The sequence below is a fragment of the Saccopteryx bilineata genome, chromosome 1, assembly GCF_036850765.1.
Source record: "Saccopteryx bilineata isolate mSacBil1 chromosome 1, mSacBil1_pri_phased_curated, whole genome shotgun sequence".
NCBI lineage: Eukaryota > Metazoa > Chordata > Mammalia > Chiroptera > Emballonuridae > Saccopteryx > Saccopteryx bilineata.
This window is the reverse complement of record NC_089490.1, coordinates 301,835,219-301,851,046: the sequence shown is the minus strand read 5'-3', so window position 1 is coordinate 301,851,046 and position 15,828 is coordinate 301,835,219. Positions and strand designations below refer to the sequence as shown.

The 15,828-nt window shown below is 45.1% G+C and overlaps 1 protein-coding gene across 2 annotated transcripts in view; it reads right to left on the bottom strand.

The window, feature by feature from the left end:
• Positions 1-15,828, bottom strand: part of ZBTB16 (zinc finger and BTB domain containing 16) — a 187,269-nt gene that overhangs the window by 128,993 nt on the left and 42,448 nt on the right. The gene's annotated exons all lie outside the window — the stretch shown is intronic.

The window sequence follows — 15,828 nt, the reverse complement described above, 5'->3', positions numbered from 1 at the left end:
TTGGAACAGGAAAATCCAGTGTCTATGAAGAATACAGCCATCTCAGTCCTCAGTGAAATCTGTAGGCTCGGGGTTCAGGAAGTGTCTTATAGGACACCTAGGTCCTTGCAGCCAAACTGACCGAAGATGAGGTTGCAACTGTCCAACACGAGGAGTTACTGTCAGGAGCTAAGTAAGGTTTTGCTAGAGGACTTTCTCTTGGGAGTCAAGTCCAATTTGGAGACATCTGTGAAATTCTATAAAACTGGCAGTATGTCACAGTGGGTAAAGGCATGGGATCTGGGATCGGACAATCGTAGTTTCAAATTTCGGCTCGATACTTAAGAGACTATGTAACCCTGACCAAGGAAGTTACTTACCTGTTCTGTGTCTAGCTTCCTCTTCTGTAAAATGGAGCTAATGGTCACTATTTCGTGGGATTACTGCAAAGATCTGATGAGATAATGTACGTAAGTTCTCAACTTTTACTTACCATCCATGGTGCTGGCAAGAATCAAGAAACACACAGGGAGTAGTAGACAAAGAGTCATGGGTTTCATGTTCCAATTCAGTGGGAAAATAACCTCCTCATCTCACCGGCTGCTCCACCGAGGATCGGACCTCCGTGCTGCAGCCCCATGAGGGCTGCTCGTGTCTCACATCCACATTCAGGGTCGGGATGTTCCAGAGCCAATCATGATGGGCATTCTCTCCAAGCCTGCCTTCCATGATTTCACATCAGCGGCTTGAAATGAGCCATGGTGGGAAGTTTTACACCATGGACATGGGTCAATGCTACACATTGTGTATTTCTTATCCTGGACAATTAGTGTTAAATATTTATTAGGATGTCAATGGAAGAACGATCTTACCAGGAAAGCAGGAGCTGAACAGCATTTTGCACCTAAGACTCCTTACAACCCTAAGGGTTCTCTGAACATGGGTCAGTAAGGTTTGACAGGACCCAGGAGCTGCAACAGCATACTCCTGACTGGCCCTCTACGTTTGCCAACCATGAAACTATGGAGATTGGCCCCCTGACAGAGGTCTGTCACAGGGGGTGCCATCTTGAAAAGGCTAAAGCCACATGAGTTCCCAGAAGAGGCAAAGAAGAGTCCTGAGAGACCAGCAGATTCACAGACAAAGGCTGATGAGGACACGGGCACCCTTGAGTCCATGCTGGCTCTTCCCCTCTTCACCTTTTTGTCCAACTCCCAGCACTTCACCCACTCTGTGAGCTTTCTTCGGAGAAACCTCTCCTCTAGCAAGAGGACGTTTCACACCAGAGTGGGCAGCCGCCAGTGGTAAGAGCTCTTCCACTAGCACTGCTCCAGGGCAATGGGAACGCTCCGGTGTTAGAGTCAAGAGTCCAGCTCCACCACTTCTTAGCTGTGTGACACCGGGCAAGGCACTCAACCACTCTGAGTTTTAACTTACTATCTATACTTTGATTGAATTACACCACAAGCCTGTTGTGAAGATTAAATAAAATCGGGCTTTTAAAGCACGTAACACACAAGGACGACATAACAGAAGTGCTCACAAGAGAAGAGTCATTGCTCTGGTTGTTGTTAAAACCCACCCTCCCCATCACTCTACCATTGCAGAGACCCAAACAGAAATTTTCTATCTACCCAGGTGAAGACAGAGAAAAGTCCTCCGCCATGCTGTCCAACTCTAAACCGCAGGGTCCCACCCCTGACACAAACACAACACCTGCACCAGTGTAGCCTCACAGGGAGAGGAGCGTATGCATCATTCAGAAGAGCGATGGATGTCGAACTAAAGGGCCCCTGATAGGAATCCTGCACAGGAAAGCTTATAAGCAAGTGCAGCATTCCCAAAGGGAAGGGCAATGGAGAGTGAACCTACACACACACACACACACACATACACACACACACACTCTTACACCTACTCACACTTATTCACACACTCTAAACACTCACACACTTTCTTTCATAACACACTTACACATTCATGCACACACGCTCACTCCTATACACCACCCCTGAATTCTTCATCATAAGGTTCAACCTGAAATGTCAACTGACCCCAAGTTGCTGAGTGATTGGTACACCCCTGACTCTTTGCTGCTGCTCCAACCCAGAGCTCGTAACTTTGGGATAAGCAAAGCTACGAAAGCTAGAACCCTGCCTCTCACAGACACACACCCTGCCTTGTTTTATCAGAAGCACTATTCTCTTCCTAACCCCTCACTAGAGACTGACTCTCTTTAACCTGTTCTCCTGGGGGTGATGAAAAAGAAATGTACCATGATGCATGAGGCCGAAGCTCCTGTCCCTTCAGTGCTCAGGACCAAGGTCTCCTCATGTGAGCTACCTGTGTGGTGGCCCTCCATGTCCTCAGAGCCCGTGACTAAAAATATCCTCCCTGGAACTCTCGGCCCGTTTCCTCCAGATCCTGTGCATTTTATAAAGTAATCAAATACACAATAAATTCAACGCGCTAATTTCAAGGCACACACCTGTGTTGCTGTAGTAAATTCAGTTTTGTCTATACATCAAGGATTGAAATTTAATAGAGTCATGATTCCACCAGTTACCAACTACAAAGGATGGATCAGGAGTGCGGACGAGCTCATGGCTTGGGGATCCAAACCCGAGGAAAATGTCCATCTCTGTTCTCTTGATGTTAGCACGCACATACATCAAGGTCTTTGATGAAAATGCTTTCTATTATTTGGGACTCCAAAAATACTTCTCTCTGCTATGGATCTAAGAGGCTTCTGATTCTTGTACACTCTAAAATGTCATCAAAAGTCAGTAAGCACAGCAAGATTAGTATACAGACAACTTCTGTTTGTCAAAATAGCTCTGACCCATTGCAAATACACAGATTACTTCTACATAGCTTTTTCAAGATCTCCTCAAACAACATGACCAAAACATAGTTAATGATCTTTCCATCCAGAACTTCTTTTATATTCTATACACCAGTTATCCCAAGCCAAAACTACAGAGTCTTTCTCAACTCCTTCCTCTCAAGCCTCCCACCCATTCAACAAGACCCGACCACTTCACCCCTGTGCTCTAGCCCTCATCTCCACCTCCTTTGCTACTGTCATCACTGCCTTCTCTGTCCCCCAAACCACTCACTGGGCTAAGTGCTGCCCTTGACTCCAGGCTGGCTCCCACCTGTCTATCCTCCATGTCACACTTGGAGTGCTCTTTTTAAAGCAGACTTATTATTTCACTGCCTGATGAAAATTCTTTCAACATCTCACCCCAAGATGTACAAAATAAAATTTATGTCTCTTTGCTGAGCAAGCAAAACCCATCAGAACAAGCTCAACACTGCCTCCAACCACCACCTCTATCTACCTCTTTACCCGTCTCAAGCTCCAGTGAAACCAAATGGCCTGCCATTCTCTCTGCTCCTTCTACCCCTGGGCCTTTGCACATGCTCTTTCTGCTACCTGGGATGGTCTTCCCTCTTGTCTCACCACTGATCTTCTCTCGTCTTTCAAAACCCTGACCAGATGCCACCTTCTCAGCTCAGTCTTGTCTGCAGCCCTCCCAAAACATGGCCAATCACTGCTTTGCTTCTATTCCCTCTGTACCATGCTCTTCACTTTATCACCACCTTCATTATACTATAATGTATTGTTCTGTCTATATAGTTGCCTCCCCTGTTAGCTTTTAAGATTCTTGGGGGGAAGCGCCATGTCTTTGGGTTCCTGTATCCCCATTGTCTGGTATATAGTAGGACTCAATCAATACCTGTTGAATGAATACATCAGATATGATCATGCCCCTCTTGGAGCTGCTGGTGCATTTCTGAACAGTCTTAGGGAACATATTTGAGTCCATCTTTTATTACAGCCATTTCTGTACTCATACTAACCCCAAATTAAGAGCTATGCCTTCCCATTACTTCTCCACCTGAGCCAAACACATCTAGTAGGTATTCGGTAAATATTTGATGAGTTGAATAAAGTGAGTTCAAAGCTACTCCCCAGTGGAGACCTAGCTTTCAAACACGCACATGCACACAAACACACACACTCACACACCCTATTCAATCACCTACTTGGGAAGCACTGAGAGGTTTCCATATGCACAAATATATTCTGCGCTGAGGGTTACAAAAGGTCAGATTCTGACCTACGAGTGAGGAGAACTTCAGCAAGGCTGAAAAGGAAGACTGTACCATTTCAGGTCACTGGCTCTCAGGTATCAATGTCCCCATCAGCGTTCATTTCACCTAGAACATACATTAAACACACTTAAACACATGCATCCATATGCATTTCTTTCTCCTAGAACTTTCTGTCCCCATTTCAGCAAACCCTGGGGCTGGGAGTTGGAAGCAAAATTTTTCTAGGCCAAAAAAAAAAAAAATGACCAGGAGGGGATGAGGCTGGGAGCCCACTGTTCTGAACAAAAACATAAAAGGCGGCATGTGAACACACATGTGATGCCAGAAGCCAGTGTGGCGATCCCTTCTGCAGAGACGGCCTGCCTCTCTTTTTCCTCCCCTCCCTTCCTCCCACAAAGACAAATTAGCAGGCTGTCAGAAGAGGACACCACAACAGTTGTGTTTCTGTAAAGGGGCAGTGCAAGTGTCTTTGATTAATGAAACCTTAACACGCGGCTGTTAGACAACTTCTCTTCAGCCACTCTGAAGGAAGACAGATCCCTTTGGACAGGGTACTGGAGAGAGAGTCCCGGTGCACACCCACCGACACCAGGAGATGCCCTCTGCGGGAAGAGGCGGACAGCCGGGATCCCTGCGCCCACTGCAGGAGCGGCAGCCTGAGCTGCCCCGGGGGAAGAGGCCAGGAAGGAATGTGTGGGACCTTCGTCTCCCTCCTGGAAGAATGTGGGACTCTTGCCTGCTCACTAAAACCAACACCTGCCCATGTGCTAAGAGTCCTCTTGAAGTCCCAACAAAAGACATCAAAGCTGATGTTTGGAAGTTAAGATAACAAGAAAAAGGAGTTTAAAAAAAAGTGGAGAGGAAAACAACACCAACAAAAAGTCTGTCTCACCTTTGACCTCTGGAGAAGCAACAGACCCCAAACCCTTTATTTTATATTGTGCTGGAGGACGCACTCTCCGCCTGCTCTGGTCACACCACACATAAAAGCAGTGATTCCTGCCTCCAAAAGGTCCTTCCCAAAGATGGGAAACATTCAGCTCCTCAGGTGAAGATGGAGAAATCAAATGGGTGTGTAGGTGTTCATCAATATCCTGTCCTTACACAAGCCTCTCCTGCATCCCGTGAACAAGTGAAGGAGAGGGCGACAGGGAGGGACCTGAGTTTCCTGAGATCTCTATCTCTGCGCCCCTGGAGCTCAGGACGAGAACATTCCAGGGAACACTTTAATGTCCACCCTGACTTCTGTCCCATGCACTGAAAAGTAATATATGTTCTGTTCCTAGAAAGAACTCTGTTAAGAATTGAGGAGAACTTTTATTTTTTATCAACACTACAGCTTACACACGCTCCCTCTACAGTGCTAAGGCTAGACGCCAGTGGTGAAGACACTGACTAATCAGGTGGGAACATAAGAAATGTAAAAAATATTTCAACTAGTCAAAATAAAAAATACTACAACAAACCACCCATAAACACAGAAGCCCCCTGTGTGTCCCTCCCCAAGCAGACTTGCTTGTCATCCCTTCACCTCTCTCATCAACTTCCTACCTCTGGTCTTCACCCATTACCCTGTTTCAGCAAACATTTATTCCCCTGCTACTCTATGGCAGATATTGTGCTGAGAAATCTCCAATTAGAATATCAGGTTATGGCCCTGGCCACTTGGCTCAGTATATAAAGCATCAGCCTGGCATATAAACATCCCAAATTTGATCCCTGATCAGGGCATACAAGAAGCAACCATCTGCTTCTCTTCCCCTATCTTTCCCCCTTCTCTTTTTCTTCCCCTCCTACAGCCAGTGGCTCAGTAGGTCTGAGCTTTGGCCTCAGATGCTAAAAATAACTCAGTTAATTCAAGCATCAGCCCCAGACAGGGTTTGCTGGGTGGATCCTGGTCAGGGTGGATGCGAGAGTCTATTTCACTATCAACCCTCTTCTTATTTAAAAAAAAAATCAGGTTATTCCAGACCCCTAAGAGAAAAACCCAAGTTATTTCTGCTTGCTTCCTAAAAATACGCCATGAAGACGCCTATTTCTATTGAATTATCTAGACATTATAAGACAGCCCATACGATGAGATTTTCAGTAATAACTTTACCCCTGTCATCCATTATTTCCACTAATAAATCTACATTATAACAGGAAAAGAGTGGGAGCTTCTGTACTTCAAATTTGACCGAGCTAGCCAAAATTGATTCAACAACTTTTTGTTGAATGACTAACTAGATGAATAAATGAATACACAAACAAAAGAAGAAATGCCAGGTTTTAGCTGAAGACTAACTGGGTAGCTACATAGCTAACTTAAGGCTGCCCCAATAACCTCAATAGAATTGTTCTTGAGAAAGACAGCTCCAACCAGGTTCATCTGAGAGGAGGAAACGAGAGGATGGGTAATCAAAATAGAGCAAGGAATAACACGGAAGGATCATTCACAGAATGTCTGCATTTTTCAACCCCTTTTCCTGAACAAATCCCACAAGACAGACTATTTCACAACAGCAACATCATGACTTATTTGTACGTGTGCTAGATCATCTCACTCAAAGCAAAACACTTGTTGGAGATTCACTAAGTATGTGTTTGATAAGTGGCCACTAAGTTATCTCTGAGAAATGGTCATGGTCAAATGTGTGTTAGACTGTGGATAGCTTGAGATCCATGCCAGCAGCTCCCGAATTCCTTCTTCCCTAGTTCTCTCCTTTCTGTTCTTCCCTAAACTCCAACAATTTCTAAGTCTATACCTCTATGTCAACCTTATTTGTGCAAAAATACATGTAATGTTGGACTTCAAGGCCCCAAATACCTCTTTTGAATGAATGATGCAATGGTCTCAAGAGATTGTAGGAAAAAGGAACGGATGAGAATGGGTTTGTTTGGTAAACGACCTATTCATAAATGATTCTTGTACATCAACTGCTGAAGACAGGGCAGGATTTAAAGAGGAGTAAGAAGGAATGGCAAGGTCTTTGCTCTCAAGAGAAACTCAAATATGGAAGGTTAGATATGCAGAAGTATTTCAGCCATGAGCCAAAAAGCTTTGAGAGGTAAAATAAAGTATGTGAAAATAGAGAAAACTTTTATAGAATTTTCATGTCAACTAGGTCTTAAAGACTGGATGGACTAAAGGACAAGATGAAGCTGCCTTCTGAGGACTGATAATTCTTAGGATTGTCTCTTCAGAATGGGGGAATCTTGGTGCTGCAAGCACCTGTGAAAAGCCCAGAACAAGAATCTCCTTAGAGAAAAGACATGGGGTCCTCAGAAGACAGTGGACTTCTTTACAGGGGAAAAAAATAAATTTTTAAAAAATATTATTTATTGGCCCTGGCCGTTTGGCTCAGTGGTAGAGCGTCGGCCTGGCGTGCAGGGGTCCCGGGTTTGATTCCCGGCCAGGGTACACAGGAGAAGCCCGCATCTGCTTCTCTACCCCTCCCCCTCTCCTTCCTCTCTGTCTCTCTCTTCCCCTCCTGCAGCTGAGGCTCCACTGGAGCAAGGATGGCCCGGGCACTGGGGATGACTCCTTGGCCTCTGCCCCAGGCGCTACAGTGGCTCTGGTCTCAACAGAGCGACGCCCCGGAGGGGCAGAGCATCGCCCCCTGGTGGCAGAGCGTCACCCCCTGGTGGGAGTGCCGGGTGGATCCCGGTCGGGCACATGCAGGATTCAGTCTGACTGTCTCTCCCCGTTTCCAGCTTCAGAAAAATACAAATAAAAAAATATATAAATAAATAAATAATATTATTTATTAAACATCATTCATTCTTCCCTCCCCTCTCTCTTTCTCAATTTTCTGAGTTCTCTTCCCAAATTCAAACTGTAATATACAACCATTAAAGGCTTTGTGCTATCCGTTCTACAGACATCATTGTGACATTTCAAAATTAAATAAATTGCAAAATATTATATGATACAAAGAACCATAATCAAAATTAGAGGACAAATGATAGCTCAGGAGAAATGTTTTCTATGCATTCAACAGGTAAAGGATTAATATTTCAGATTTATATAGAAAGAGAACTAAAATGTGTAAGGAGAAAAAAAAACCCAATAAAGCAATAAAAATGTTTTAAATTTTTTATGCAGTCCAGTCAATCCATCTTTTCCTTTATATACGTTGGGTTTTTTAGATGACTTTCAAAAGTATATACATATTACATTAGTTAAAATATAATATTCCTCTAAATATAATATTTAGAGACATTATTAATTTATTATATATTATATTAATTAATATTATATTATATTACTATTTATCTAAATATAATATTTCTTGGGGGGTATCAGATGCACCCCCAAGAAAACCCACCTTAACAAATGCTCCCAAGACAGAGATTCTTTCTTTATTACACTGGGTCTGGAAGTTTCAAAAAACAGAGAGAGTGAAAAGGAAAGAAGGAAAACAGGTCTCAACAGTAGCCAACAAAAACACGAGAGATAAATAAATTCAGCATCTGGCATCTATGGCCCTGGAAAACTAGACCACAGATTATACTAATTAGGAAAACCACCCACAACAAACTAATAGCACTAGGAGAAGGAGAGGACGGAGAAGGAAGGCTGAGTGCTGTCCACACAGAGGTGTCAGTACAGCCTGTGTCCTTTGTGGGACACGGGGGTCCCTGCATCTCACTCACCGTATTTGCCTTGGCAGAGGTTCTAAACCACAAAAAGCATCTGCACAGAAGGAAGGAACTTATTTTGGTGAAGTCATTCTGGGAACTTTTCACATGTTTAGAGTCACTTTGTGAAAGGACAATGCAGTTAATGTTACACACGGAAGAACAAGCTTACAGTTGAGCGGTACCAGTTTCTCTCTTTCCACTCCCCGTTGGTGTGGAAATGAAAAAGAGACAGAGGTAAGGCGGCGGGGGTGAGTCAGAGACGGAGAGGGAGGAGATAATTTCAGGAGCACAGCCAATTACATATGTTGGTTTTAATTTTGAAACTCTTGCTTAAGTACCAACGGTATTGCCTTGAGCTCTCTGGAAACTACAGTGTAATTAGGTTCATGCAACTTAACTTAAAACATGTCCAGTCATTAAAATTTTTCTTGATCTAGCCAAGTTATCTCTCTCTCTCTCTCTCTCTCTCTCTCTCTCTCACACACACACACACACACACACACACACACACACACCGATCTCTAAGCCAAAGTACATCAAGTCCCCAAGAAACAGCTTAAACATGTCGTTTTTCAGAAACCCCGGTAGTGTTTCATGACCTTCCTTAAATATGTTCTCACGATTAATTAATTTATGAACAGTTCTTTTCCCCTCAACACACACAACAGGTTCCATGCAAATTCTTGAGCTTTTAAATTATACTGTTAATGAAAGCAAATAAAGGCAGTTAAAAGGCAATTTGCTCAATCAGTGTTAATATTTAAGCACAGCATGTGTAAAAACAAGATCACAGAATTCGGTTTTTACCAAGAAAACTTTAATGCAACTTCATTTTCAAAAGATCAGACACATTACCAAGAATTCCCCCCCTTTACCCTTCAGCATCAGGTAATGAGGCTTTTTATTAAGTAAGTATTTCACATTAACCTAATCCGTGTCTATCACTCTAGAATTTCCAATCTATAAAATCAGATCAGATTAATCATGTTTAGATTGGATCCTGCATCCTGAAGGCAAACGAAATGGAGTGCATCTTCCCTCTCTTCTCAGCATGCTCCCTAGCACCCAGAGTCTAAGAGATCAGAACAGAAAGGCTCGTGCTGCTTCCCTGGTCCTGTGGTCCTCCCTGATGCTGGACCCCCGTTCCCAGAATCTGCACCCACGAAACCAACACACCAGTCTTGGCATTTCAGCCAACCCTTTTTGTTTTTTTGGCTGAGAGAGCCATGAACACCACATATTTTTTTATCTTTTTTTTTTAATTTATTTATTCATTTTTAGAGAGGAGAGAGAGAGGGAGAGAAAGAGACAGAGAGAGAGAAGGGGGGAGGAGCTGGAAGCATCAACTCCCATATGTGCCTTGACCAGGCAAGCCCAGGGTTTCGAACCGGCAACCTCAGCATTTCCAGGTCAACGTTTTATCCACTGCGCCACCACAGGTCAAGCTCAGCCAACCCTTTTAAACCAGCTTCAACACAAAAGCCCTGAAGTTTACCAGCTAGGCACGAGTGGTTGCTGTGGCTTTGCCTTGAGTGCACCTACACTGCCCGTTGGATTAGCAGCATGTAACTTTCCCTTTGGTGACCCAGATTATTGCTCGGTGTGGGTACATGCAAACAGGTTGCTGCAGAGAACTGCGTTATGCAAAATCTTCCACCTTAGCATCTGGGTGAAATACCTCGAATCTTCCACAAAGCCTGAGCCCCTCAAAGGAAAAGAGGGAGGGAGGTAGACACAGTGAAGAGGGCCACCTCTCTGTATCATCCAGGTCCTCACCAAGACTCCTACGCACCCCCATCACATACATACACATATGATTCTCCCACGTTCCTCCTACCCCTTTTCTGGAAGACTAGTTCCCTCCAAATGTAGTGTTTCAAAGTAGTGCACTTTTAAATATGATGTTGAAGGTCCCTAAATTAGTCGGCACCCCCAGAGGTCCTCATGTGGCCCTCACCAGCTGCTTCCCCAAGTCCTGGTCTTCCTGACACCTCAGTGTCCCTCAGAGCTCTGCCCAACTGTCCAACTGAACCAGGACTTCCATGCTTCCCTCAGTATGTCACACTAAGAGAACCGAACCCTTTTGGACAACAAGCTGGGTTTTGCACTACACCCACTCCAGAAGCCAGTTTCTGCCCTGCATCAGCCTGAGAACCCTCTAGGAGAACAATCCCCCCAGACCCAGTTTCCGAATTCAATCGCTAAATCTCTCCCCTCCCTTCTATCCCTCTCTTCTCTCCCCCAACCTCCAAGCCCACTTACCCCCAAACCATTTCTATTCGATGAAAGGGCCTGACCTCAGTAAGGATGTTTACGTCAGGCTCATTTCCAGGCCATCACCCATCCTAAGGGGACACATTCCTGATCAGGGCAATGGGAAAACCTATGTAAAACATCTGGGCCTCTCTGTGCTTCCAACTCCGGCCTCAGGAAACTCCATCCACCTCTAGATCTCTCCAACAGGAAGTGGCACCAGGGCACAGGGGACGGGGCCTGGCTTCATGGGTCTGGGATGCCAGGAAAAGCTACAAACATTTTCTGTCCAGCTAAAGATCTGGTTCAGCCAAAGAGGTAATCTTAAGGCACAAAGAACTAATCTCACTTGCCACAGACCACCTATTACCTGTGGGGCAGCCAGCATTTCCAGGCTAGTGAGCACTTGGAAACAAAGAGCCTCCCCTCTAACAACTGCCACATTCAGATGGAGAGCCAGTGAGAAGCCAGCAGCAGTTCCACTGGAAGAAACAGACATCGCAAAGATGGGGAGGTGCCCACGTGCTTCCCTTCCTCCACCTGGCTGCTCCTAAAGCCTCCCCTCTCACAGTGCCTACTCTCAGCTTAATTAAGTCTATCTTGAGTTAGGACCCCATGCAACCCATCTCCAGCCCCCAAATGGGACTGACCCACTGAAGAAGCAAATATAGGAGGTAGGCATAATCGTGGTCTGGTGAAGCTGGTTCTGTCTGGGTACCCTCGTCCACACATCAGTGCTGAAGTCAGCCTATCCCAATATCCAGAAGAAGCCCAAGAAGGCATTAAGAGCACAGGCTAAACCAGGGGTTCCCAAACTTTTTACACAGGGGGTCAGTTCACTATAAAAAAAAAACTATGAACAAATCCCTATGCACACTGCATATATCTTATTTTAAAGTAAAAAAACAAAATGGGAACAAATACAATATTTAAAATAAAGAACAAGTAAATTTAAATCAACAAACTGACCAGTATTTCAATGGGAACTATGGGCCTGCTTTTGGCTAATGAGATGGTCAATGTCCGGTTCCATATTTGTCACTGCTAGCCATAACAAGTGATATGACATGCTTCTGGAGCCGTGACGCGTGCGTCCGGCGTCACACGTCACGGGAAGTAGTACTGTACGTGAGCGACGCTGCGCTTTGCGGCGACTCACTGACCACCAATGAAAGAGGTGCCCCTTCCGGAAGTGCGGCAGGGCGGGATAAATGGCCTCAGGGGGCCACATGCAGCCCGCGGGCAGTAGTTTGGGGACCCCTGGGCTAAACGATTAGACAGTCCTAGGTTTGATTTCCAGTGGCCCAGCATAAAAGCATGGACTTAATATCTAACCTCTTTGAACTTCTCATGCATTCACATGAGGTTTCTCATCTCTAACACCAGGATGCCAAAGGCCTGTCCTGGAGATTGAATGAGGTAGTGCATACCAAAACTGAGATCAGGGCCTGCCACACCATAGGTGGTCCACCCATGGGGCCACCTCCCCTATGCCTGAGAAAATCAACCACTACCGACTGCCCTCATCAACTCCTACTGGCAATTTTCTAATAGCTTAAGTGTCTTTTAAAGAATTCAGTGGGGATGGGGAAGGGAGGGGGGACAGGAGGAGGCAGAGCTCAAAAATTTCATCATGACATTAAAGAGGATCCCTTCATCCCTTCCAGGATAGAAGACAGAGAGCCTGTGGCTAAAGGAACCATGAAGAAGCCCACAGATACCAATACTACTCTAGAAGTCAAGTATGTGATCACATGTGCAGGAACAGAAGCTGATACCGAGTCACACTGGGCTTTTTTTAAAAAGGAAAAAGACAAGGAAGAAGATTCCTAAGATGCTGGAGATGACAGATGTTCCCGCTCCTTTGTGCAGTACTGAGGGTAGCCTGCTAGTGACTACAAATATTAAGTAGACTCAGCCGCTCTCTGTGCCTTCTTCATCAGGGCCTGGGGCCTCGGCACTAAAGCTGGCACCAGAAGACCATTGGGGCTGCCGCCTTACACATAGAAGTTTGAACAGCTCCATGAAGGAGCCCAGGAATTAATGAATGACAAAGCCATATGGTCCTCGTCAGCTTCTCTTCTCACAAACAGCCTTTAAAACCTGGCAGGGCCTTCTGCCATGAAGGCTTCCTAAGGATAGAACAATGACGATAATAATAATAATAATAATAATAATAATAATAATAATAATGGTGAGACTGAGACGTGGCAAAGGGGCCCCATGACAAGGAAGGCAGATTTTTAAAAATCTAGTCCCACATCTCCCACTATTTTCTCTATTCATTCCAGATTAATCTGAAACTCTCTCCCCCAAATAGAATAGGAAAAAAAAGTGTTGTACTGCATGTTGTCTCCAAACTCCAGCCCTCTCCCCGGCTGTTTCTCTTCGGAAAACATCTACCTCCCAGTCACTCTCACTGGCAGAGGATGTACGGCACCAAGACTACATGGTCTCCCAAGATGCCTGTCTACATCCACACCACATGGCTGAGAAAAGTCAGTGTTGCACACCCAACCACAGAAAAAGAAACTTTTAATCACTTCTAAAACTGTTTAATCACTTCTATACAACTGTCTTTCCGGGGTGGAAATTTTTAGCACTGCAATCACTTTGGTAGGCTCAGAAATTATGTTGCTTGAAGAAGAACCAACTGTGGGAGAGGGGGCCCATTTGAAAAGTGACCTGCACTGTGATACAGACAGATGTTCAGCAGACTCACTGGGCCTATTCACGCTACACACCGAGTCTTCCATCACCAGAGAGGCCAGAGCCCGAGAAAGCATGGTTAATCGAGAGAATTAAATCAGATCTCAACACAGTGTTTTACAGTGTGAACTGCGACGTCTATAAAACTCTTCCCCAGACATCATCAGAAACGAAATAGGAGGGACACACAAGCAGTTTTCTAGGCAGGTGAGTGAGTTACATGATTTCCCAAGATCACCCCCAGGACTTGGGTCATAATATGCCAGAGAAAACCCAGAAAGGCATTCGTCGCAGAGGTTAATAATTAGCTTGGCGAGTGGAGCTCATCCAGGCTACAACTCTTGGCGATGAGAAATCCAGCAAGTCACCAACTCCTCTGGGGCTCCATTCCCTAGCTCACATACAAAGTCAAAGTGATCACCAGACTCCCTTCCACACCAGTGCCTGTGTATGTACCTTGACATGTGCCCCTGCCCCTCCCTAAGCCCAACCCGTGAAGATAAAACCCAGCAACACAACTGTGCTCTCAAAAGCCTGTCTACTGGGGACTTGGCGATGAGGGCTGGTACTAAGGGCAAAATTCTAGGCTCTCAGGAACTTCCAACAGAAAAGCAGACAGACCAAAAAACATGAAGATGTCACAACATTTTCGTTGCTGGCAAGGGAATGAGAAGGAATGGGAAAGAGCTAGATCTCTTTTTCAGTGGGAAAAGAGGTGGTGGTGAAACCATCAACCCTCAGGCCAACTTAACACCAGTTCCTTCTAAGCCATGGCCACAGGAACTCAGAGCTAAGTCTTAGGGCTTTATTATCTTTTTCATTGGCCTATGTAATCCATCATAATGATTTCTTAAAGGCAACAACAGGAGTAGGGGCCCCTTGATCTCAAAAGAGGGTAAATCTAGCCACGGAAACAAGCCAAGGCAGAGGGATGAGCGGCTGCATCCCTGTTGGTTACTCACTCAGGAGAAAGTGGAGGCAGACGGCCCCGCAGACCAGCATGCTCTCCCAACACCCCTCTGCTGTTAAAGGTTAATACCAAGTGTGTGAGTGTGGGGAGGGGGCGTGGGAGTGGAGGAGGGGGACACTGAAGGGGAAAGGAAAACACTACTCAATATCAGAATGCTACTTTTATTTTAAAAGCCATCATGTGTAAACCATTAGTGTTTTTGAAATTGCATTCTTGAGTTAATTAAATGGACAATCTTTTATACATAAAAGTGAAGGAAAGCAATTAAAAGCTAAATGAAGAAAAACTGCCTTCCCCTGGTGATCTGGGCCAGCACATTCCTCTGCATTAACACGGAGCAAAGACAGGCATCTCCCAGCACCGCTGGCCGGATGTCTCTTTTACAGCACCCTGGGTGACAGTTTGAGAAGGATTCGTCTTCTAAGTTTACCTAGGAGACTGTCAGGATAAGAGGAGAAGGAGAGGGCATCAAGCGGAGGGAAAAAAAATCTCATTTAAGCACAGTTTATAAACAAACACGGGAACCCAGATAGAGGCCAGACCTCTGCCTGAATGAAACCTAAATAAGATACCACACCTCTCTTTTGTCACCTGCACCAAAACAGCCACACCCAGGGTTTCGCCCTGCAGAATTAATTCAGAGCTGTGGGCAGTCCAACCAGCCTCAGCTCACAGGACTGTCATAAGAATCAGAGAAGTACATTCGGATTGCAACAAGAGAAACTAAAATTAGTTATCAAGAGGAAGTCCCTAAATATTGTGCTATGTCCACCTAGCAGGTGCCAAAACACCAGTTGGTCTAGTTTGTTTTGTTTGTTTTTTTTTTTTACAAATGTGTCTTCCCCAGATGGGCAGATGGTTGTGGGTAAAACTGCTAGCTCACTTGGCGAAATATGTCAACAAGAGTCAAGCTACGGCCACCAGCGTGATAACCAACCTGACAAATTCCCCTTTCCGGTGCCCAAATTGACTTAAACCTGTTGCTTAAAGGGGTTGAGATTACTCTGATGGTTCTAACAAGAATGTCCCAATGGTAAGAGGAACCACCTTTCTCTTTGCAGTCAGCAAGAAAGGAAGCATGAATTAGTCCATGTCCATTCAACAGACCGGCTGTTCAGTGGTAACACAGTGCAGAAGCTAGAATGGTGTTCTTTGTCTCAGAGGCCAAA